General features: G+C 38.4%; 1 protein-coding gene across 11 annotated transcripts in view; it reads right to left on the reverse strand.

Annotated features, from left to right (window-relative positions):
- The window catches only part of DMD (dystrophin), a 2,264,041-nt gene that overhangs the window by 411,813 nt on the left and 1,827,834 nt on the right, over positions 1 to 24,394 (reverse strand). The gene's annotated exons all lie outside the window — the stretch shown is intronic.

Here is a 24,394-nt window from a genome sequence, read left to right on the forward strand (position 1 = left end):
GGTCATAAACTCTATGATCCCATTTATATAATATCCTAAAAATGACAAAATTAAGAGATGGAAAACAGATTTGTGATGGCCAGGAAGATGGTGGGGATGGTGGGAGCAAATGGGATGGTAGCATGAGGGAGATATTTCTAGGGATGAAATAGTTCTGTATTTTGATTGTGGTGGTGGTTACACAAATTTATACACGTGATAAAATGGCATAAAACCACACACATGCACACACACACAGTACTAATGCCAATTTCCTGGTTTTGATAGTTTATGATATGTTATGTAAAACATAACCATTGGTGGGAACTGGGTGAAGGGTACACGGGACCTCTCTACACTGTTCTTGCTTCCTTTGAATTTGTATTTCAAAATAAAATTTTAAGAAATCAATACTTAGGATCTACCTTGTGACTAACATTGTTCATGGCTGAGTCAAATATTTTATACAATGATTATATTTCCTTTCTCGTATAACTTTTTGTTCTTCCTGGAATAACGTATTTTTGCTCACCTAGTTTTAAAAGTCCGTGTACTTATGTCTTTGAAATTACAGAATTTTAAAGCTACCCCAGTGGTGGTTTTCCACGTGCAAACACAGCAGTTGCTCTATTTGTTCCATTCTCTCCTCCAGTCCCCCACCTCCATCAAAGAATTCTTTTGAGAGCCCTTTACCTTATGCTGTAGTTTTGACTGATTGCTTTCTGAAAATGGTTTATTTCATCCCAGTTACTAAATAATAATTCAGTAGGGTGTAATACTCTACATGGAAGTTTGAGTCTGCATTCTTTTGACCTCTTTCGCCACTGTTGAGAAGTCAGCCACTGTTCCTTTGTAGGTCACCTCCTTTTCTTTCCCTGGGTGATTTTAAGATCTTCTCATTGTCTTTAAAATCTGGCAATTTCATTGCAATGAATCTATGTGGTATTTTCTTTTAGTTTATCCTAGTTGGGATTTCTTGGCTTCCAAAATCTGAGGATTCATGTCTTTTAGCATTTCTGAAAAACTTTTAACCTTAACTATTTGAATATTTCCTTCTCCCCTGTTTATTCTTCCAAAACTCCAATTAGATATATGCTATACTTTATCTTTCATATGTCTTTAGTTTTCTTTAATATTTTTTACCTCCTTGTCTCTCTGTGCTATATTTTTGGTAATTCCTTCAGATCATCTTCCAGTTCACTCTTTTTCAGTTTTGTCTTAAGTTTCTCTTTAAACTGTCTATTGAGTTTTTTATTACATTGATTATAATATATAGAAGGCTAACTGGATTCTTTTTCAAATTTGTCTGTTCTTTTTCTTTATAGTACCTTGTTGCTTTTTCAAGTTTTTGATTCTTTTATTTATTTATTTATTTATTTGAGGAAGGCTGGCCCTGAGCTAACATCCACGCCCATCTTCCTCTACTCTATATGCGGGATGCCTACCACAGCATGGCTTGCCAAGCGGCACCCTGTCTGCACCCGGGAGTTGAACTGGTGAACCCTGGGCAGCTGAAGCGGAACCTGTGCACTTAACCGCTGCGCCACTGGGACGGCCCCTCTTTTATGTTTTTAACCATTCCAAACATGCTCATTTAATTTCTGATTTTGATAATTCCATTATCTGAAGATATTAGGGGAGAATCTAGTTTTTTCCCAGCTGACTCTTGTCCATGGCATTTCCATGCATGTTTTATAATTTTAGATTGTGAGCTCATGTTTGATAGGGTATTAACTGCGGAAACTCTGTATGGCCTGAGTTGAAGATGCTCCCCTTTAGGAAGTGTTTGATCCTCAAGATGCTAACAACCCAAGAATACTTCCTGTAAATTTCTGAGTCTGAGATTTCTCAAAACCACAAATGTAGCATTAATTCAGACTCCCAACATGTGAGAAGAATACTGATTTTTCAAGTTCTCCAAGGAGACATTTTCCCTACTCAGAACCCATGCTGAGTTGGACAAGTTTCCTTGACATCCACTCTTGCTGATAGATGGATTTTTTCCCAGGCTACTCTTTCACTACAGGTGTAGCTTTGTGAGGATTTTGATATCTTATGGGGATCTCAGTTCTAATTCAACGAAGCCTGGCCTTTCCTCCTACCTCTGACAGGCTATTGGAACCTCAGCTTCTTGACTATCAGCAACCACCACCAGGGTGAGATTTTGGGTCCTCTTTTATTAGCTCCTGGGTGTTTTACTTACTTTCTTGTGAGCTCAGCTCAGCTTTAGATGGATGTGTGTTATATTTCATTGTGCATTTCCTGTTGGTTTGCATAAGAAGTGTTGTCAGAATAGCTTGTCCATAAGACTGTCAGAAATAAATTGTTTTCCAGACCAGCAGCACAACTGTAATCCTGGGCCTTTCCATCATCTCTCTCGTCTTGTATCCCAATCCCATGTTTTCCTCTTCATTGTTCAATTCTTGAATTTTCATGGAGCTCGTCTTCTACTAGGTTCTTGAGGAATGGTATTTGAAAAGTAAACTTTTAATACTCTGAATGGTTGACTATATCTTTATTAATTCTAAATTGAACATAATTTTCCCCCCAAATTGTAATGATGTGGATTCTTCTGCTTCTGTCTTCAAGTACTGCTGTTAAGAGATCTGATGCCATTCTGATTTTCAGTCCTTCATTAGTGACATGGTTTCTGTCTGTCTGTCACTCTCTCTCTCCCCTGCCCTCTCTTCAGAAGGTTTTAGAATTTTATTGCTGTTCTGAAATGTCACACGATATGTCTTGATGTGAGCCTTTTTTAAAAAACTGTACTGGAAACTTGGTGGGCACTTTGAGTTGTAAAACTTGTACCCTTCATTTCTGGGAAATATTTTTTTATATATACATATATATTTGGTAAATTCTTCCCTATACTTTTCTCCAGGATTCTTTTAGTCAGATGTTGGATTTCTCGAATTGATCCTTTGATTTTACCATCTTTTCTTCTTTATTGCTCATTTCTCAGTCTTCATTTTATCAGCATTCTTGGAGATTTACCTTCCACTTTCAATTTACTTTTATATCTTCACTATTATAATTTTATTTCCCAGAAGTATATCTTTGTGCTTTGAATTTTTCTTTTTAATAAAATCTTCTTTTTGTCTCATGGATCTAATATTTTCTCTTATCTCTCTAGGGATATTAATTACATGTGTCTATTCTCCATGAGTTCTTTGTTTTCCCCCTTGTTTTTATATTTGGTCTCATTTTCTCAAATGTTGGATGATCCTTTGTTTCTTATCTATATTTAGGGTTTAGGCACTAAAAAATTAATAAGCTTTGTTTGTAGGGCTTCTCGCCAGGTGAATTTTATTCTATATACATGGGAAAGATCCCCAAATAAGAGTATCAATAGTCTTTTATCTAAGGCCACTCAGTTTCTCTGGAGAAAAACACCTAATCTCCTCTCTGGGAATATATATTTGCTGCCAGCATTCCTGAAACCAATCAGGAAAAGTGGGTGATCTTATTCAGCATATGTAGCTTCACTTAATTCCCATTTTCAGTATGGAAACTCTCCTCTGCCCTTTTCTCTACCTGATATCCCCAGATGTTGAAGGTTTGTAGTACAGTTTCTCTGGAGAACAAACCTCCAGTCTCTTGGTTGGGTAGGGAAGAGGCAATAATTTTGATTCCATGGAAAGGCTGAGAGGCTTGGGAATCTAATTGCTTCTTAGACATGCTTTTGACAAATCCCCCTGCTTTCAGCCCCATGCTCATCCTTGCCTTCTGCAGTAGCTAACGCTTCCAATTCCTAAGACTTCCTAGGTTCTAGGTACTTGTATTCAGTTTCCTCAGAGACGCCAACTCCTCCATTCCCTTTACATATTCCAAACATTTGTCCTCTCATATTTTATTGTTTCGACTCCCATATTCTTTCTCCCTGTGGTTAAATATCATTTTAATTCCCCTATTCTCATTTCAGCGACGTTTTGTGATCCACCATTTCTAACCAGAAATCCCTATAAGTGATCTATGGAAAGAAAAATGTGCTAACAAGTCATTTGGCCAACTGCATGGGTCAGGGGGTGAAGTAAAACAGGGGGTGGGATTTTTTGTCATTTAACTTTGGCCACTAGAGGACTGAAAATAAGTACTGCTCTGTATATGAGTTAGAATTCTTTGTGGCCTTGAATTTCCCAGGTGTAATTTACTAGCAATATTTATTTTCCTCATTACTCTTTGCTGCAAAATATTTAGGAACAATTTGTAACTTTAAGTTACATGGTTTTCTTTTAACTTTTAGGTTGAAACATGCAAAAAAATCTTGCTAATTTGGGAGGTCTAAAACATTCAACTACTGGCAATATTATTTGATTCAAGCTAATATTTTAATATACTGTTTATGGACCTCCTGGAAATTGTACTGTGTATGCTAATCTCCTCTGGGGAATCTAGACTACCCCCATTTTTGTACCTCTGGATCTTTCTCAGGCTGAATGAATATGTACATACAAGGTTACGCTCTGGTTAGCATTCTCTTCATCAAAAGAGAGATGGATGATACGAGACATGAAAAGATCTGAGTCACCTAAACTGAAAAATCCACCAAGCAAAATATTTACTTCTTCTTTGGGTTGTCATCTTGTAAATTGTAGCCTTTTAACATTCACCTTTGAAATTTTACTAAGGTAACATTAAAGAGTGCCTCGTAAACTATAAAGAACCATATATAAAGGAGGCATATTACCATAAGTATTTATAATGCACCATCAGAAATAAGAGATAAAGGGCCCTTTAACCTATTTTGACTATGACATATGAAGACAGAAGCAATTCCCCCAACAACCAGGGTTCATTATTATTAATAATAATGATGATAATAATAAAATAAGGCTACTAACACATACTAAGCCTTCACGATATGCAGGACACTGTGCTAAGTACTTTATGTTATCTCATTTAATCTTCACAATGTTAACAATTATTCCTTTCATTTTAGAAACAAGGCCTAGAGAGGTTAAGAGGCTTGTAGGAAGATCACACTGTGATCTTGTGAGAGTAGCGTAGCCAGTATTCAGACACAGAGTTACACTTTCATCACGATGTTTCGCTGCAGGATAATTCCGGTGCAAAAGAGTGCCTTTGAGTGAAGCATAGAAGTGTGGATCTAAAAGGCTGCTGAGAAATCCTAACTCTATCAGCAAAGAATCTAATGTTCTGCAAGGCTAGGTTATTTGTCTGTGAAAACCCAGCTGTATGGGGGCAGAGCCAGAAAGGCGCCAAGATGGCCAGCAGTTTACTTAACCACTCAAGTGAGATTCACCAAGTCAAAGGCGGATGGCTTCTTGGGGAACTCAGCAACTCTACTTGTTTCTTTTTTTAACCATGCAGTGGTCTGTTCACTTGCAACCCCCTATTTAGCTTCTCTCCTCTTTTCAGTCTTTAGCAAATTGCACATCATATTTGGCCATATCAGACATAAAACTAACTCCAATTCATTTCCAGGAGAGAAAAGAAAACTACGATTTTATTAGCAAAAGCTCATTTCTCCTAATCTTTTACAAATATCACCTCTCTATAAAAATCCCCTGTTTAAATGAGGTGTGGAATATTTCATGGTTCCTATACAATTGAAAAATATATATTCAGCACCAAGATAAATAAGATACATGTTAATAAGTCAATCTAAAGTTGCTAAATTCACATTATTAGAATGGAAGACTCCCGAGGGCTAGAGAAATTTTCCCTCTACCTGCCCCCCTCCTTTTAAATGCCTGGTGACGTTGTGTACACATGGCGCTTCAGTAACTTCCTGATGATAATGAGATGGATTTGGCTCACGATGTACCTGTTTTAAAAATCTCCACCGCTCTTTGAATCTATTTTATTTCTTAGACATTTATAATGAAAGTAGTTTACGGAGCTTCTTTGAGAGTTAGTTAGATCCTTTTTCACACAATATTGGTGCTACAGAAATAATATCTGGACTGTCTGTCTTCCCTGTTGTGGAACATCTGAAGTTCTCTCTGAACTACTGAGATAGTTGAAAAAGAGCCACAGCTTGAAATACGCCCAGCTTAACTCTGCAATTTAATTGCAAAATTAATAAAATAAAAATAATAATTGTCACAGCAGGAGCTAAATCATGCTGGTGCAACTGCTGGGCTTGTTCTTGGATATTATTAACTCTGAAGGCTGTATTTATTGTGATGCCACCTTTTTGGAAGGGAGGGCACACCAGGAGTTTGAGGATTTTAGAGTTTTTCTTTGACACTGTATCATATGATGTGGAACACTAAAATCAAAAGAAAATGTGTCTGCCTTGTGTGAAAATAAATGCAAAGCTCACTGGAAGGTGTTTCCAATCTCAAACACAACACTTTTAAACTTCAGTTAACTTACTTGGCTGTTTGGCTGTGTTCATTTTTATAATTACAGTAGCTTCCTACATAAGCAGCGTTAAAGGGACCCATTGCAACACGCCAATAAATAATTAGCTTCCAGCATTTTATCGTATACATTTATACGTTCTATAACATATGTTGGCACACATAGTCACTTACTAACTCAAGGATCATCACTTACGTCCAGCTTAGAAATGTGATTCATTTAGCAGTTCCCAACCACCTCTACATATTCTTTTAGATTGAACAGTTAGCCACTGGTTATAGAGAAAAGATAGCGTTTTCTGGAAATGTATGTTTAGTTTTACTAAAATCGACTTTTTACTTTGAAATGGTTTAGGACACACAAGAAAGTGCAAATATAGTACAGAGAGTTCCCATGTACCCTTCCCCCAGCTTGTCTCAATGATGGTATCTTATATAACCATAGTACATTATCAAAGCTGGGAAACTGACATTGGTTCAATGTCATTAACTCAAACACAGACCTCATTTAGATTTCGTCAGTTTTTACATGCAGTCATTTTAAGACATAATTATTTTAATCCAGTTAAAAGCTAACTTTTTACATTAGAAAAAGGTGTTCATGGCTATTTTAATATCATTCTAAATTGTTCTAAACAATGTTCAGTGTAGCAGAATTATAAGAATGATACTCTGATCATTTCACTAATACAAAACTCTTTACTTTCTGCTACGGATTTGTTGCCACAGAAAATTTCAAAAATTATTTTTCTTTTAAAGAAAGAAAGCACTTTGACTGAGAGAGCCTACCTTTTTATTCCCCCTGATAGGTGTATGCTCAATTACTCCTTAGAAATTGTATGTGAACGGTTTAGTTCTGCTTCTCTGCTCGCCAGTCTCACTTCTAACTGGGGTGTTCCTTAACATCTGGTTCAATATTCACAGCAGGTCAGCTTTCAACTACATTTCTTTTAAACAAAAATTGGTCACTGTGATGTCTACAGTTTAGAGGCCCTTTAGAATATTCTATTGGAAACTAGTGAAAATGCTGAAAACAGGGGGCTGGCCCCGTGGCCGAGTGGTTAAGTTCGCGCGCTCCGCTGCAGGAGGCCCAGTGTTTCGTTTGTTCGAATCCTGGGCGTGGACATGGCACTGCTCATCAGACCACGCTGAGGCAGCGTCCCACATGCCACAACTAGAAGGACCCACAACGATGAATATACAACTATGTACCGGGGGGGCTTTGGGGAGAAAAAGGAAAAAAATAAAGTCTTAAAAAAATGCTGAAAACAAAATGCATACTTTCCGATAAAAAGATATGAATTAATATATTATATATAACACTTGGTATTATTCCTCATTGTCCCGATATGCTAACAAGTCACTCAAAAAAGCTAAATAGCCTGCATAGCTACTTAGCAAACACAAACAAATATTTGCTTCCTAAATATTTTAAATGGTTAGTCATTATTTTTTATAAAATATATTGCAATCACATTAACCCCAATAGTCTAATATCTTTGTAATGTGGATATAAGTAATTCAATAGGAGTTCATTTTGATTTTACTTTAATTAATACTTACTTATTGTAAAGTATTACTCGCCTTTTGATGATATGCCCTTAATGACTAAGTCTCTTTCGGTGAGTGACAGATCATTATTAATTCCTTTTGTATTCATTATAACAACATCAATCAGGGAAAGCTCATTTGCTATTAATGTGACTATAACAGGTAATTCCATTCTAATCTAGTCGTGATTAATGTTCACTTGGTAAGTAATTACAATATCACATTTCAAAGTGTTAGCATTGGACAATACTTATTTTGTCTGGCCCCTCGAAGAACCACAGCAATTTGTCTATGCTTAGAACTGAAAAGGTTCAAGAAAGGAAATCAACCTAGGAACAAAGAGAAAGGGTTCCTACGTGGCTGGGAAACCAGAATAATGGTTAAGTGAGGGGTTTGCAAAAGACGTTACTTTTTTTGGTCAATCAGTATGCTTCATATACACCCAGAAATATCACCACTCCATTTGTCAAACAAAGAAAAACGAAACTGATAAAGAGCTTTCAAAAGCCACTGTTTTAGTTCCATGACGCCAATGAATTTTCCAACTACATGGTTTCCCTGTCCTAAACGACAGATTAGTTTCAATGTAAGAAAGAACTTATAGCTAAAAGAAGGAGCTCTTTTGATGTCATCATTTTACTTGTAAATTAATCAAATTAAAGCTGTCTGCCTAGTTTTGGACCAAAATTATCTTTATAATGAAAAAATAAACCTGCTAAAAACATATATTGATGATATATATTAATATTACAGTTCCATCCTATTTTAGATAAACTAAACACACTTCCATTCATACCAAAAACCAGAGAGACTCCCACACATATTGACATTTAATATATTATTATGTTAGATTGGACCAATGCTGGTCATTGATTTTAAAAATCTGAGAAATATTAAGCTTACTGGTGAACATTATAGGTTATCTGTACACATCTGAGATTTATAGGCTATATCGAGGGGGAATGCGTATGAACCTCAAAACAACCTTGAAGTACAGTGAAGACAGGCATCATTAATCTTATTTCACAGATGAGGAGATTGATGCTGAGAGAAGTTAAGAGACTTGCCCGAAATCCCACCTCAGAGCTTTTCCTGGAACCCGGGGCTTCTAACTCTTAGTTTTATGTTCTTTCTACTATAGCCCAGTGCCATCCTGCCTCCACTCACTTGTGACAGCTTCTAGAGAACAGATGTAAGAAAAATTGCTAAGGGTTTAATAGTATCCAAATAAATAAAACTACTGGATGAAGAGGGAAGCCGGGGGAGAAGAGAAAGAAAGGAAGTCGGGAATGCTGGGTCTTTCAAACCATTTGGGCGCTCCAGGTTTATTCCTAAAATATTGAACACCAAGTCTGTGAGCCACAGAATTTTAATTACAAATCCCACCACATAACAAACTTAGATTTCTGTTGTGCTACAAGAGCCACCGATATTAATTCAGAAACTAAGATAGGCCCGGCCTACAGACGCAGCCTATCAGTAGATACACCTGGCAATGGAGGGTAGCAAAGGGAGGGGAAATAAAGCTGTGTAAATGTTTGACCTTGGACAAGTCATTTGCTATTCCTCTAATTTTATTTCAATCAACATTTATTGACACCTATCATGTATCATGTTATGAATTATGAATAGAAGGAAGAACAGGACAAAATCATTGCCTTTAAGAAGTTCACAATTGATAAATGCTCTAAAATAGGGCTTTCTAATGGGTATGCCAAAACATATTCTGTGATTGGGTTTAGGCATCTCAGATATTGATTCCCCTCAGCCCTGGGACATGTAAGTGGGACTGGGGGCAGCCTGGAGCCCCCAGCCATGAGTTAACTTGTCTGTTTACTATGACATCAAGATGACGGAGGAGTGCTTCAGAGAAGTTTGAGCTTTTTTATAGAAAGGACTGACTGTGTATCTTAGCCAGGGGAGAGTTGAGACTTGGATGTTTCCAAGAAGAAGTGTGATAAATCTGAGCTTAAACCAGAAGATAGATGAGACTCCTGGTGAACATTTCAGCCAGTGGAAAGAATAATCTAACAGTGTTAAGACATGTCAAGATTAGCAAGCTTCAAATTGTTTCACACAAATGCAAATAGTATGCTAGAGCCATACTGGATCGTTTGTCTTTCTCCTGCCCGTACTTTTCTCTGCCAAAAATTCCCCCCATTGGCCAAATGCCTCCTTCTCTTGGAAATTCTCATTTTTCCACGATTTCTTGCTCCTTTAGACCACCTAGATCCACATTTCCCAAAGTATGGTTTACTTAACACTAGTGGTAGGTGATGTGGATTAAGGCTGCCCCAGCTAGAGAAGCCCAAGGTGACCTGGCCTACATGCCAAACTATATGACCCAGTGGACTTTTTTTATGGTATGAATTAGGACTGCCCCAGGGAGAGAAGCCCGGGGCATCCTCACCTGCATGCCGATCTATATGGCCAGATTCGTATCTAAAGTTATATGACCGCACAATAACCAGACCCCATCTGCACTGAAATCATTTAATGACTTTTTACATCATCTTTTTCTTTTTCTTTTTTTTCCAGTAAAAATAAGTCACGTACCCATGCCTTATAAAATTAGCCCTAACCCTCAACTCAGGGCAGCAGCAGGAGCTCTGACTGCCCGTGGGTCCTGTCCCCACGCACCAGCTCTGCCTGCCCATGGGTCCTGTCCCCATGCCAGCGGGGGCAGCAGAAGCGGCGGCAGCAGAAGCTCTGACTGCCCATGGGTCCTGTCCCCATGCTATTCCACACTATTCTCTAAATAAAAGAGCACTACTGCCAGATCTTGAGAGTCTAAGAAATCTTTCTTTCGACTCCTCGGCTCACCGACCCCGCATCAGTAGGGAACTGATTTGTGGTGTTACACAGATGAACAGTTTAAATTTTCACATTCGTTTATTTTCATGTATAGTATGAAAAAAACAAAATAGTATATCAGTCTATAATTTTACAGATATTATTACTTAAAGCTAAAAGCAAAAATCAAAGATGAGCTGATTTTAAGAAAAACATTAAGTAAATAATAGTATAGATGTTACCGAAAAAAATGGACAATGGAGGGTATATTAGTTTCCTATTAGTGCTGCAACAAATTACCGCAAATGTAGCGGCTTAGAACAACACATAATTATTATCTTACACTTCTGAAAGTCAGAGATCCGAAATGGGTCTCATGGGCCGAAATCAAAGTGTTGGGAGTACTGTGTTCCTTCTGGAGGAGCTAGAGGAGAATCTGTTTCCTTGCTTTTTTCAGCTACTAGAGGCCACCGGCATTGTTTGGCCAGTGGCCCCTTTCTCCATCTTCTAAGCCAACAGCATGGCGTCTTCATATCTCTCTCTGGCTCTGACTCCTACTCTCCTGCTTCCCTCTTTCACTTGTAAGGACCCTGTGATTACAATGTGCCCATCTGGATAATCTGGTATAATCTCCCCATTTCAAGGTCACCTGATTAGCAACCTTAATGCCAGTTGCAATCTTAATTCCCTCTTGCCATGTAGCATAGCATATTCACAGGTTCTGGGAATTTGGACGCGAACATCTTTGGTGGGCCATTATTCTGCCTACCATGGTGGGTAGAGAATAAAACTTGCTTTGGCCAATGGGATATTAGCAGGCTTGATGGAAGCAGAGGCTTAAAAAATTGTTTACGTCTTTCCACTCCTGCTCTTCCACTTCTGCCTTTGCCAAGAGGACATGCTGGGGCTAGAGTGCTGGAAGAATGAGCAAGATATGAGCAGCAGAGCTGAACTGATCCAGCCACCCTCAGACATGTGAGCTCCCAGCCACCCTCCAGCCAGAGCAGATGAACTGCCCAACTTAAATCAAGCCACAAACTAGTGAACTAAAGAAATACTTATCGTTTTAAGCTACGGAGTTTTGGGTTGGTCTGTTACACAGCATTATTGTGGCAATAGATAACCAATAGAGATATCAAATGGTAATTTTGCCAGGCAAACTATTAAAACAAAACAAAACTCACCATATACTTTGACATCATACTATAATGGAAGGGGCATTTTAACAACTAAAAAAATCAGAAGGACCTGCTCTCAGAATAAAGGGCAGGAGTTCCTAAGAAAGGCAGGTGACAAGCTTACATTATTTCTCTGTCTACTCCTTCCTTCTCTCTTTCAACCCCTATATTTCTCATGTCTCTGCTGATTGAGGAAATCTTCACAGATCATCTGCATTTGAGAATTTCTGCCATATGCTACTTAATGTAATGCTTTGCACATTGTAAACCTTCAAGAATGTTGTTGAATGAGTAATCACAATGTGAATTGAGTCATTCACAATGGTGTGCTACTAATTCTGGAACTGAATAATGTGATCATTGCAGTGTACTAAGCATCATGAAAACTTATAGAAAAGGAACATTTTATATGGAAGATGTTGTATTCGCCATTATTTCAGCAACACTACAGCAGTGTATAGAGTCATGCTGTGACTTTGTGGAAAGCTGTGCCTTACTAATTGAAAAGGACACATTGACTAGATGTTGACTGGCTTGAAAGTGGGATTACCATGTTGTTTGTTTTCTTTTTAATTCTCACCTGCCAGTCTGAGACTTTTCTTTAAAATGGTAACAGATACAAATTAATCAATAAAGTGTTATGAAGATTTAATGTAAAAGGAACTAAAAAAAATCCAATTTCAAAACTGCCTATTTAGCACGTCTGTAGCTTAACCCATGGTGCATTAACCAAATATAGGTCAAAGTTACATTTCATAAAGATGGAGGAAAAACAGTCCTCACCAAGCATTCCACTGGAATATAAACCTTTAGGCTTTTTATATAATAGCAAACCCAGAATCTTTAATTATAACAATTTTTCCTAATGGCCTACATCTAATCAGGTACAGTGGACTTAATAAAACATGTTTTATATTCTCTGGTACTACTGTTTTTTTTAATTTTAAAATTTTATTTATGCTAATTTTTTTTGAAGAAGATTAGCCCTGAGCTAACATCTGCTGACGATCCTCCTCTTTTTTCTGAGGAAGACTGGCCCTGAGCTAACACCTGTGCCCATCCTCCTCTACTTTATATGTGGGACACCTGCCACAGCATGGCTTGCCAAGTGGTGCCATGTTCACACCCGGGATCTGAACTGGCGAACCCCAGGCCACCGAAGTGGAACACGCAAACTTAACTGCTGTGCCACCAGGCTGGCCCCTCTTTGGTACTATTTTTAATGGATCCTTCAATGGATTGAATTAGAAAGCACTAAAATTTATATCGTTTTAACAAAAGCAAGTTTATTTGCTTTACCAATGTAGAAACACCTATGTTATTTTTAAAAAGACAATTTATTATTTAAGGGTAAGATTATTAGAATATTAAAAAATAACCATATAAAGAGGGATGGATAGATGGGTATGTTCTAAAGCAAGAATAGTAAAATGCTAATGGCAAAATATAGGTGGCGGGTATACAGAGGCTCACCGTAAAAGTCTTTCAACTTTGCTGTACGATTAAACATTTTTATATTAAAATGTTAGAAACAATCCTGAACTGAAAACACATCCTTATGTATTTTTATACCGGTGCCATCATTTTGTTGCCATTTCCTTTTCTGTAAACGTGATTATTACCCACTTAACTTTGAAATATCTGAACAGCACTTTTTTGGGGCATGCTTATTCTGTATAACTTACTGAGAGATTTGGGATCTCCTGTGGACCAGAAGTCTACTCTTGAATTTGAGATTATTTTGAAGAATAAATAAGAATTAGTTGGGCTGAGGAGGGCAGGGTAAGTGGAAGGTCTTCCCAGCAGACAGAAGTATAAGGACACAAGGTGAGTAGTGTCCAGGTAGCCTTGAAGTTTTTGCCATATATCTCCCTCAGGGGGAGTCAAAGCAATGGGGCCAAGGTGAAACTGCATCATGAATGACCTTGAATGCTACTCCATGGATGTGGGAGTTTATCTCAAAGGTGCCAAAGAGTTTTAAATACGGGTATGGAGGTAACAGGGTCAACCTCCACGTTAGAAGGTGACTCTGGCTGAGGAACTGAAACTAAATGCAGGAAGACCAGTTAAGAGGCTACTGCAGTTTTCTAGGTGAAACTAATAGCACTAACATCATTGACAACAATCATAGCAACCCGTCTTTATTGACTGCATTTTATGTACCTGACTCTCGGTATGGTAATCTCAGTAAAGTTGCAGGATCCAGAATCAACATGTAAAAATCAACTGTGTTTCTACACACTAATAACAAATTATCTGCGAAGGAAATTTGGAGAACAATTCCATTTAAAATAGAGTTTAAAACAACCAAACACTTAGGCATAAACTTAACTAGGGAGGTGAAAGACTTGTACACTAAAAACTACAAAACATCAATGAAAGAAATGAAAGAATACACAAACAAATGGCAAGACATGCCACGTTCATAGTTTGGAAAACTCAGTATTGTTAAGATGTCCATATACCCAAAGCAATCTGCAGATTTCAACGCAGTCCCTATCAAAATCTCAATGTACTTTTTTATGGAAATTTAAGAAAAGATTCTAAAATTTATATGGAACCACAAAAAACCCCTGAATCATCATAAAAATCTTGAAAATGGTGAATAAAGCTGGACACATCTTACTTCCTGATTTCAAAATATATTACAAAGCTGTAGTAATTAAAACAGTATAGTACGGACATAAAGGCAGACATACAAACCAAGAGAACAGAACCAAAAGCCCGAAAATAAACCCATACTGATCTTCCACAAGGGAGCCAAGAATACACAGTGAAGAAAGGATAGTATCTCCAACAAATGGTGCTGGGGAAATTGAATATCCACATGCAAAAGAATGAAATTGGACCCTTATCTAACAGTATACACAAAATCAACTCAAAATGGATTAAAGATTTAAACCTAAGACCTGAAACTATAAAACACCTAGAAGAAAACATAGGGGCAAAGCTTCATGCCATTGGTCTTGGCACTGATTTCATGGATATGACACCAAAAGCATAGGCAACAGAAGCAAAAATAGACAAGTGTATAATCTCACTCAATCCTTCCAACCAACCAAAGAAATAGAAATTCTATGAGGAAACTGAGGCCATAAGAGATTAAGAAATTTGCCTAAGGTTACAAGATTTGAATCAAGCGTGCTTGACGCCACAGTGATAAGGGCCTGAAATGAGGGACAGACAGAGAGAAAAGTCTGTTTTAAGAGAGACTTCAGGTGGTAAAATTAGCAATATTTCATGTCAGTGTAGATGTGTGTACAAAAGAGAGGAGTCTGGCTGGATCCAGAGACTTCTGGCTTAGAAAACTGGGTAAATGGTGGTGTCATTTTCTGAAACAGGGCATAGAAACGAATATCCAGATTGCTGGGAATTTCAGTTTGGGACATGCTAATTTTGAAATGACTGTGGACAGAGGTAAGACTCAAAATAGTCAATATCTGCTATAGCAAAAGGCCAACCAATCAGAGCAGACACTAGCAGTATAGTATATCCTACCTGTGCTTATCAGCACTATCAGTCCTGTGGCCTCAATACAGAGGTTCATTGTGGAGCTGCAAACATAAATATAGAAGGGTGATTGGGGAGTCATCTGCTTCTAGGTACTAAATGGAGCTTTGGGTGAAGATGAGATCATGGAAGGGGTGTCGGACAGAAAGTGAAGAAGGGCTGAGGATGGGATCTGGGAGGCATTCCTATTTATGGAAAAGGCAGAGGATGAATCATCTGGGAGAGAGAATGAAAAGTAGGCAGATAGGTCAGGTTTGAAAACCTGGGTAGGAGGATGTCAAGAAACTAAAGCAGGAAAAAATTACACAGAGAAGCTAAGTGAGGCAACTGGGGAAGGGGTAGGGCATTGGTTTTCTTACTGACAGCAGTTTGCCTGGCCTGTAGGAGCCAAAGCCAGAGAATATGAGTTGAAAAGTGAATTGTGGGTAAAGAAAGGAAGTTAGCCAGCTGCGCCACTCTTTCACAAAGACTGAGCGTGAAATAAAGGAGAGACGGGAGGTAACACTGGAAGGGGGTGGGAGAGGAGCGGTGGTGAGGTTGATAAGTGTGTTTGTTTATTAAGATGAAGGGTAGCATAGGGTAAACCAACAGCAAAGGCTCATCAGTCAGAAGGTAACTTAAAAGTTATGAAAGAAAGGGAATTCTGACAGAACAAAGCTCTGAGGAGATAGAATTCAGAACAGGGCATCACCTTTATATTCCCGCACCTTCCATATCCTATTATCCACACAGCAGCCAGAGTGATCCTTAAAAAACAAACATAAGTCACGCATTTATCAGCTGTTTTTCTCAACTGGAATGTAAACTCCAGAGGGCAGGACCCTGTCTACCAAGCACAGGGCTGGGAGAGTATAGACACTCAAATAGAAGTAATATGAACGAAGAATGGTATAAACTGTGTCTGGAGGGGAGGTCAGGAACCCCTAAAGGCTCCTGCGTGCCTTTTGAGGAAATCACCGCTTGTAAGGCATTTGTACGTCTCTCCTTTGTGACTGTGACAGACCTGCCTTGCTGAACCAGCCTAAGAAATCTCTACTTACTCCCTTTCTCTTTCTTTACCCAATGAACAACTTATTACTTAGCTTCCTTGTTTTTTTATTTCTTCCTCCGTACTCATTGTCACCTCCAAAACCAATCTCAGCTTTTTTGAAAGTATCCCTCATGACTACTATGAACACAAATTGAACCTCAGCTTTGCTGGTGCCAATTTTGCCTACAAGAAACTACTGAGCAAATTAAACCAAAATAACTCTTTAGACCCCATTACATAGGAGACTTTGCTGTACTAAATTTTTTTTAGAGGAAGATCAGCTCTGAGCTAACATCCGCTGCCGATCCTCCTCTTTTTCCTGAGGAAGACTGGCCCTGAGCTAACATCTGTGCCCATCTTCCTCTACTTTCTATGTGGGATGCCTACCACAGCATGGCGTGCCAATCGGTGCCATGTCTGCACCTGGGATCTGAACCAGCGAAGCGGAACAAGCGAACTTAACCACTGTGCCACTGGGCCAGCCTGCTAAATTTTTTTTACAATTTTTTTTTTTAAAGATTGGCCCTGAGCTAACACCTGTTGCCAATCTTCTTTTCTTTTTCTTTTTTCCTTCTTCTTCTCCCCAAAGCCCCCCAGTACATAGCTGTATATTCAAGCTGTAGGTCCTTCTAGTTGTGCTATGTGGGACGCCGCCTCAGCATGGCTTGATGAGCTGTACTAGGTCTGCACCTGGGATCCGAACCAGCGAAACCCTGGGTTGCTGAAGCGGAGAGCGTGAACTCAACCACGCTGCCATGGGGCCGCCCTGGGACTAAATTTCTTTTAAATAATATTTTAATTAGTCGTTTATCAAGTGTGGTCCTCAAGCAGCCAAAACAGCATTCCCTGGGAGTTTGACAGAAATGCAAATACTCAGGCTCCACCCAGACCTAACTGATTACACCTTTTGACGTCTCTCTTTCTCTACCTAAATGTCTTCAATGGCAAAAGCCAATGAAGAAAATTTCTGCATCTCGTTTTCCTTCATTGAATGGTTCTCAGAATTTGGTCCACAGACCAGTAACATCCATCTCAATTGGAAACTTGCTAGCAATCCAAATTATCAGTCCCCACTCCAGTCCTACCTGAATCTGCAACTCTGGGGCTTGGATCCTTCAATCTGTATTTTAACAATCCCTCAAATAGTTCTAATGCATGTTCAAATTTACCTTAAAATAACGGATTTATAGCCCGTGACTGATTATGTCTAGAACAAAACAATGTCAGGGGAATAAACAAAACCAAGTAGAATTCAAGATCTAAAGGAATCTGAGGACACAGATTAGATAAAAAAACATATACAAAGGAATATAAAGGAAAAAAGTAACTGAAAACAACTGAAGAGAACCGGAAATAGCATATCCTGTTTGAAAGGGTGTATTTTTAAAAGCTATGTATGTGCTAAATGTCAGAACTCTTCTTTCCACGTGCTAGTTCGAGAGGCAATTCATTTCTGGCACAACTGCCATATTTACATTAATATGAAAGGCTTCTTGTAACGAGAAGGTAAGACCTCGCATTTAGTAAACTAATTTCCAACACGAGGAAAATGCCTTTCATGAAAATGTTAGCCTCTGAAAATCTTCCCTTGACTATTCCTGTCTGCATTCTTGAGAGCAGAATAGTTCGGGGGAATCTTCCGAATAGGATTCAGAGCTTCTCCAAAGACAGCCTGACAAGATTGTCACCATACAGTACTCATCTACCGTGAATGTCAGAATCAAGAAACTTTGAGCCAAGATATATATCAGGGCCATTCAGAGAAAGTTATATCTGCATATGCATCTATATGAGATGACTATCAGGTAAGAAGACACTGAAAACCAATTGACCAAGAACATATTCATTCAAATGAATGTTGTCCTTTAATGTTGTGAGTGATGTTACAATTTAGGAACTAAACTCCTCTTTTGAAACCGCCTTCAAAGACAGTTTTCAATCACGTAAGAAATTTTAGTAGGTATCTACTTTTTTGATTTAAAAATTGATTGCATCTAGGTTTATCATTTATTTATTTTATAAATCATAGAGGCTTGTAAGACTGATGAAAAAATCAAATTCACCCTCAAACTATGAAAATTTAACAGCTCTGAGGACATTAAAAAAGAAGAAACCACAGCTCTGAAAATGACCCCTCAAAAAGGAGTACCAAGGGGCTGGCCCCTGTGGCCCTGTGGTTAAGTGTGCATGCCCCAGTTTGGATCCTGGGCAGGGACCTATACACCACTCATCGGGACATGCTGAGGCGGCATCCCACATAGATGAACCAGAATGACTTACAACTAGGATATACAACTATGTGCTGGGGCTTTGGGAAGAAAAAAAAAAGGAGTACCAAAATGGTTTGAATGATAACAACATCCTAGGATAATTCCACAGCCACCTAAAGGCAACTATTTAGCATTCTAATTGACACATTTAACTTTTTTCTTTAAAAAGAAATCAGTTGCACATAGCAACAGAGATTGGATTGATGGTTACCAGAGGGAAAGGGGGAGGGAGGAGGGGGAGAGGGGGACTAGGCACATGTGTGGTGATGGATTATAATTAGTCTTTGGTGGCAAACATGATGTAATCTACACAGACTTTGAAATATATTATGATGTACACCTGAAAGTTATATGTTATAATCCAATGTTACTGCTATAAAAACAAAAATGAAAATGAAAAAAATCAGTTGCATTACTTTAGTTGTTTATTAAAACATGTTTTTATAACTATAATTAACATAAGTGCTTACGGAGCAGTTAATGCATGCTGGCAAAGCCAGTCAAATCATCCACAAGCGCCTCTCATTTTGGCGGTGAATGTCTGCTCGGCTTCCTAACGCTCGTCTGAAGTTTTCTCGGCCACCTTTGTGGACTCCTATCAATCCTCTATTCAGTGAGGCTTGGGGTTTAGTCTTTTTTACTTTTTTTTGTACATGGAGCCCCCAAGTACTCCCCAAATTTCAACGATCACTTGGACGCAGATGATCCCCCAAATCTTTATTTCTAGCTTAATATTCTATCCTGAATTTCAGAGCCACACAGGCAATTGTCCAAGGGTGTCCCCTGAATTTATGCTCCTTTCAGATATTCCCCAAACTGTTCATGTCCTAAGTCCGTGTGCTTAGAGCGGGGTCCCTCACCAACAGCAGCAGCGCAGGAGAACTTTTCAGAAATGCAAGTTGTCTAGCCACTCCCCAGCCTTCCAGAATCAGAAATTGGGAGGGCGAGACAGTCATCTGCATGTTAACAAGCCTTCCAAGTGATTCCAACGGAGCTAGTGATGAGAACCATTGTCCTAAGCTATATACAACATCCACTCTGTGTATTAGCCATGTGTTTTATTTTCTATATTTTATGATGCTTTGACATCTTGGGGGCCTTGCTGGTCCTGGAGAGACTGCCCCTCCCAGGCCTAGCTAATTCCAGGAGACCGCAAATGACTCCTCTGTGAGCGTGCTTTTCACATGCAAACCAACCAATCCAAAGCCCAGATCTCCACCCACCTCCTTTATCTAATTCTTACACACCAGGCCAATATTTTCAGGGCCAGGTACCTGACTACTGGAGACCACCCCTATAGCCCAGAGCCTGCTGAAATTATTCAAACTATCCAATCCTAACCTTGCTCAAATTGGCCTACTCTGTCTCGTCCATTCTTTTGCAGGGCAACCACAATAAGGGAGAAACCATGCATTCTCCTTTGCTCCTTCTGCCTCCGGAACAACCCTGGCACTTCCTCTTGTAGCCCTGCATAGGGTTGCATGTCCTCTTCTCCTGGGAATTGCGAGTAATAAAACTTCTTTCACGGCATTGATCTCTCTACGTTGTCACTCAGTCACCTCTGTAAATTAAAACCCAGGTACAGTTAAAACACTCTGTCCTTTCCAACAGCCTCTAAGTCTTGGGTTCCCTATTTGAGTAAATGTCTCCAGCTGTCCAAAGCAGAAACTTCGGCTTCTCCCTTTCCCTTAACCCTCTACGTGAATTCATTACTAACTATGGCAAAGCCTAGCTTCAAAAACCACCACCACCACAAGCAAATCTTGGAATCAATTCACATCTCTCCACCATTTATACCGCTGTATCTCATTTGGATTTCATCAATACTCTAGAGAAGGATATTTTTGCATCAAAGTTCATGCCCCTCCCACTTCAACCCAAGTTTCATTTTATGTGAAGTCACTCCTCTGCTTAACAAGTAAAGAGACAAAGAAACTTAAGTGGTTTACCTTTGCTACCCAAGTAAAACAAAATATTCTTTCTGACTCTTGCTAACTTTCCAGCTTCCTCTCTCCCAAACCAAACTTTCCAGCTTTACCAAGCTGCAATGATCTCAAAATCAGTTTCCCATGATTTCCGAGATGGGCACAGTGTGCTGCCCAGCTTAGGATGCTCTTCATACCTCCTTCCCCCGCAACCGGAGAAAATAATCTTTTAGGTCTCAGTTTAGGTTTCATGGAAGACTTCTCTAACCCTTCAAGGCTGAGCTATTTTATCATTCCAGGTCCTATCTCATCTCATTTCCTGCCATCTTCCCATTTTTCTGGAGTTCTTACTCCTGTTAAAATCAGAGAAGGAAAGTGGGTAGGAGTTAGGGGAAGAAGGAACTGGGAGTGAGAAGGAAAGAGACAACAAGCATCAGGGTAGAGAAATAAGCTCCTGGCATTTTTCATTGAAATTCCGAAGGCATTTTTCACGAGTGAAACAACTGTAATCAGTTTCACAAATCACCTTCAGACCTACTGCCCTATCTTTCCACTTATTTACTCGACCTTTTTCTCTAAGTTGACTTGTACTGACTCAATTTTTTTTTACTTAGTCTCATTCTAAGCAACGAATCTTAAAATTGTTTTGGTACTAGGTAGATTTTTCTAAAACACATTAAATAAATAATTATTAAAATTTGTAAAAGTATCAAACCATGCACCATGTAATAATACCTCACTTTCATGACTCTAGTGAGAAGTGAACACTTAGGGAGAAAATATTATAAATGGCAGTTAAGTAAGGTATACAGGCATATTAAAAACTAAATTAGATAGCTTAGGAAATTAATTATAATTTATAATATTTCCCCCTGTGGTAAATGTTTCAAATCCCAAACATCTGAATTATAAACTAACTCTTGGGGAAAAAAAGACGACTTAGAAATTAGAAGGCACCTGATAATTGATACACACTTAGTAAATGAACACCTGAGTTCATTTTGCTGATTCACAATTCACAAGTAATTTTGCTCATTAGTAGCTCTTTTCCAAAGTGTTGATACTTTAACACTACTTTGGATGGCTCTAAATGATTCTTCCAAGGCAAAAAGGTCCCAGGGGCTTTGCAAACGTAGGCAGGTTTACCTGAAAACCAAGAATGACTCCGGCGGCCACAAGGGGATTTTCTTGTTAAGGTGATAAGAGTCAAGTAACTTTCAGTAACTTAACGAATGTGGGATATATTTTCAGACTAGCATTTCCCTAATGTACCCCTGCGGATGATCTGAATCAGGTTTCCAGTTTAAAAAAGTCTTTCATTCTAGTCATCAATTTTAGTTTGGTATCTTGTTCTTAATCTTGTTCTTAAAAGACTGTTTTTTTTTTTTAATCACAAAGTTCTCACAGCATCACCAATATCCAGACAAAGACATACTTAAGACAGTATTCTCAGAAGTGATAAATGACTATGGTTTTTGTGCTTCTAAAACAGGCTTGGAAAAGGACCTGTATTTTGCATGATGTGCATCGTAAACTTCTAATTGTTCTTTCAGAGTATTCTGTACAAAAGATTGTCTGGCATTCCTTAAGAATACTATGGTATTAAAACTGAAGCCCTCAGAGATGGGAAGATAGAATATTTAAAATTTGTAAACTACCTTTGGAAATGCCCCCAAGGTTAGCAGTGAAGAACGACTTTTCAGTGAAAGACTAGAGGTCCTGTTCTTTTTGGATTAATGGAGCTCTCTAGAACTGTACTTTTTAATATGGTAACCACTGGCCACGTATGGCTACTAAGCACTCGAAATGTGGCAGGTCTGAACTGAGAAGTGCTGTAAGAGTAAAACATTACATTTTAAATACTTAATGTGGAAAAAGAGAATAAAATATGTCATCAATAACTTTTATAAAGATTACATGTTAAAATGATAATGTTTTAGGTATATTGGGTTACATAAAACATTATTAAAATTAATTTCGTCTCTATGTTTACTTTTTTAGTGTAGTTACTAGAAAATTTTCAATTACATGTGTGGCTCACACTCTGTCTATGGGACAGAGCTGTTCTAGAAAAATGAAGAGAACAAGGATGGCCTCATAGATATTTTAGTTTTCATTTTACATCAACAATTTATTATAAAATTTTCTCTGAGTTGATGACACAATCAGAGAGAGATCTCGTGGTGGGGATGTTTGGGGTCAAGGACGTACCTTTCATTGACCATATTTCTGGTTTAGTTTAATAAATCTACTACAGTGTAATGTAATATAAATTATTTTTGCATTTTATTCACTTAAGTGTGTTAATGTCAGCAAGATGAGTATTTTATGATTAATACACTATAAAATAAATGGCATTACCAATATAGAAACCTGAATTTTTAATCATCAAATTTAAACATAAGTTACTTTTGACAGAAAATAATGAAACACAAGCAGACAATAAATAGTATTTTCCTCCCAGGGAAGATTCTCTTTCATTATATGCAATTTCCTCATTGGATTAACTCATTTTAAGAGCTAATAAAATAGATTCAGTTTTTTTACTATATTTCTGAAGTTTTTTTGAAGGTAAGAGCAAAGTAGATGGAGTAAATTGACAGATGGTATTGATTCCGCACACTATTTATTTCTGGACTTATGGCAAGTTCTACTGAAGTAATTCCTCTTAAGGAGTTGATCCCAACCAGTGAATTTCCACTCAGCCCTTAAAACCTGACTCAAATGTCACCTCCTCTAAGAAGCCTTGCCTGATCCCACTGGGCAGTTATCCACTTCACATTCTGCTAGAGTGCATGTATTGTACATAGTTCTCTTATTAAATTTCCCATTTCTTCCCAACTAGAGTGTGAGCTTCCTGACAACACGGCTAAAGCCAACTCAAGTCATATTCATCTCTGTATTATCAATGACTAGTCCAGCGCCTGACATATAATAGACACCTAAAATGCGTGTATATTCCAGTTTACTCAGTGAGGTGGTATTAATGCTGCCAAGTATTAGGAACAGTGAGTTGGACAATGTGTCTAGTTTAAACATGCATATATAGTTCTTTTTTGAGGAAGATTAGCCCTGAGCTAACTGCTGCCAATCCTTCTCTTTTTGCTGAAGAAGACTGGCCCTGAGATAACATCCATGCCCATCTTCCTCTACTTTATATGTGGGACGCCTACCACAGCATAGCTTGACAAGCAGTGCCATGTCTGCACCTGGCACCAAAACCAGCGAACCCCGGGCCACCAAAGCAGAATGTGCGCACTTAACCACTGCACCACTGGGACGGCCTCTGAGCTAACATCTGTGCCAATCTTGCTTTATTTTATGTGGGGCACCACCACAGCATGGCTTGATATAATAACAAAAGTTAATTTTTAGAGACAATTTATAAGTAAAGATAAACCTTGAAAAGTGGCACACACACACAACGAGTGATGGAATAATAAGCGATGTAACCACCAAATTAAAGATATGTCTTCTAAATGCAATCATTTTGATTGAGCTCACTCAAAGGATTACCCAAAGCTCTTTTGTGCTACTATTATAGAATTATACCTGTGGTTTAGACTCACCTGTGCATATCCATCTGCTGTTATATTAATTCTCCTCATCACTAATTTGTTGACTCAGTCTACCTTTGATCACATCTCTAAGGCTTCATGAGCAGAGCCTTTTCCAACTGATTTTCATGAAATTCCACAGGGGTTTGCAAAAATGTTCTGAGTGCTCATATTATCAAAGGTAGTAATGTCTATCCTTGAAAACCGTATACATAATATATAATATATGTAATATATATTAAATTAAATTACAATGGCAAATACATGGTGGG

This window comes from Equus przewalskii, chromosome X (genome assembly GCF_037783145.1).
Source record: "Equus przewalskii isolate Varuska chromosome X, EquPr2, whole genome shotgun sequence".
Lineage (NCBI taxonomy): Eukaryota > Metazoa > Chordata > Mammalia > Perissodactyla > Equidae > Equus > Equus przewalskii.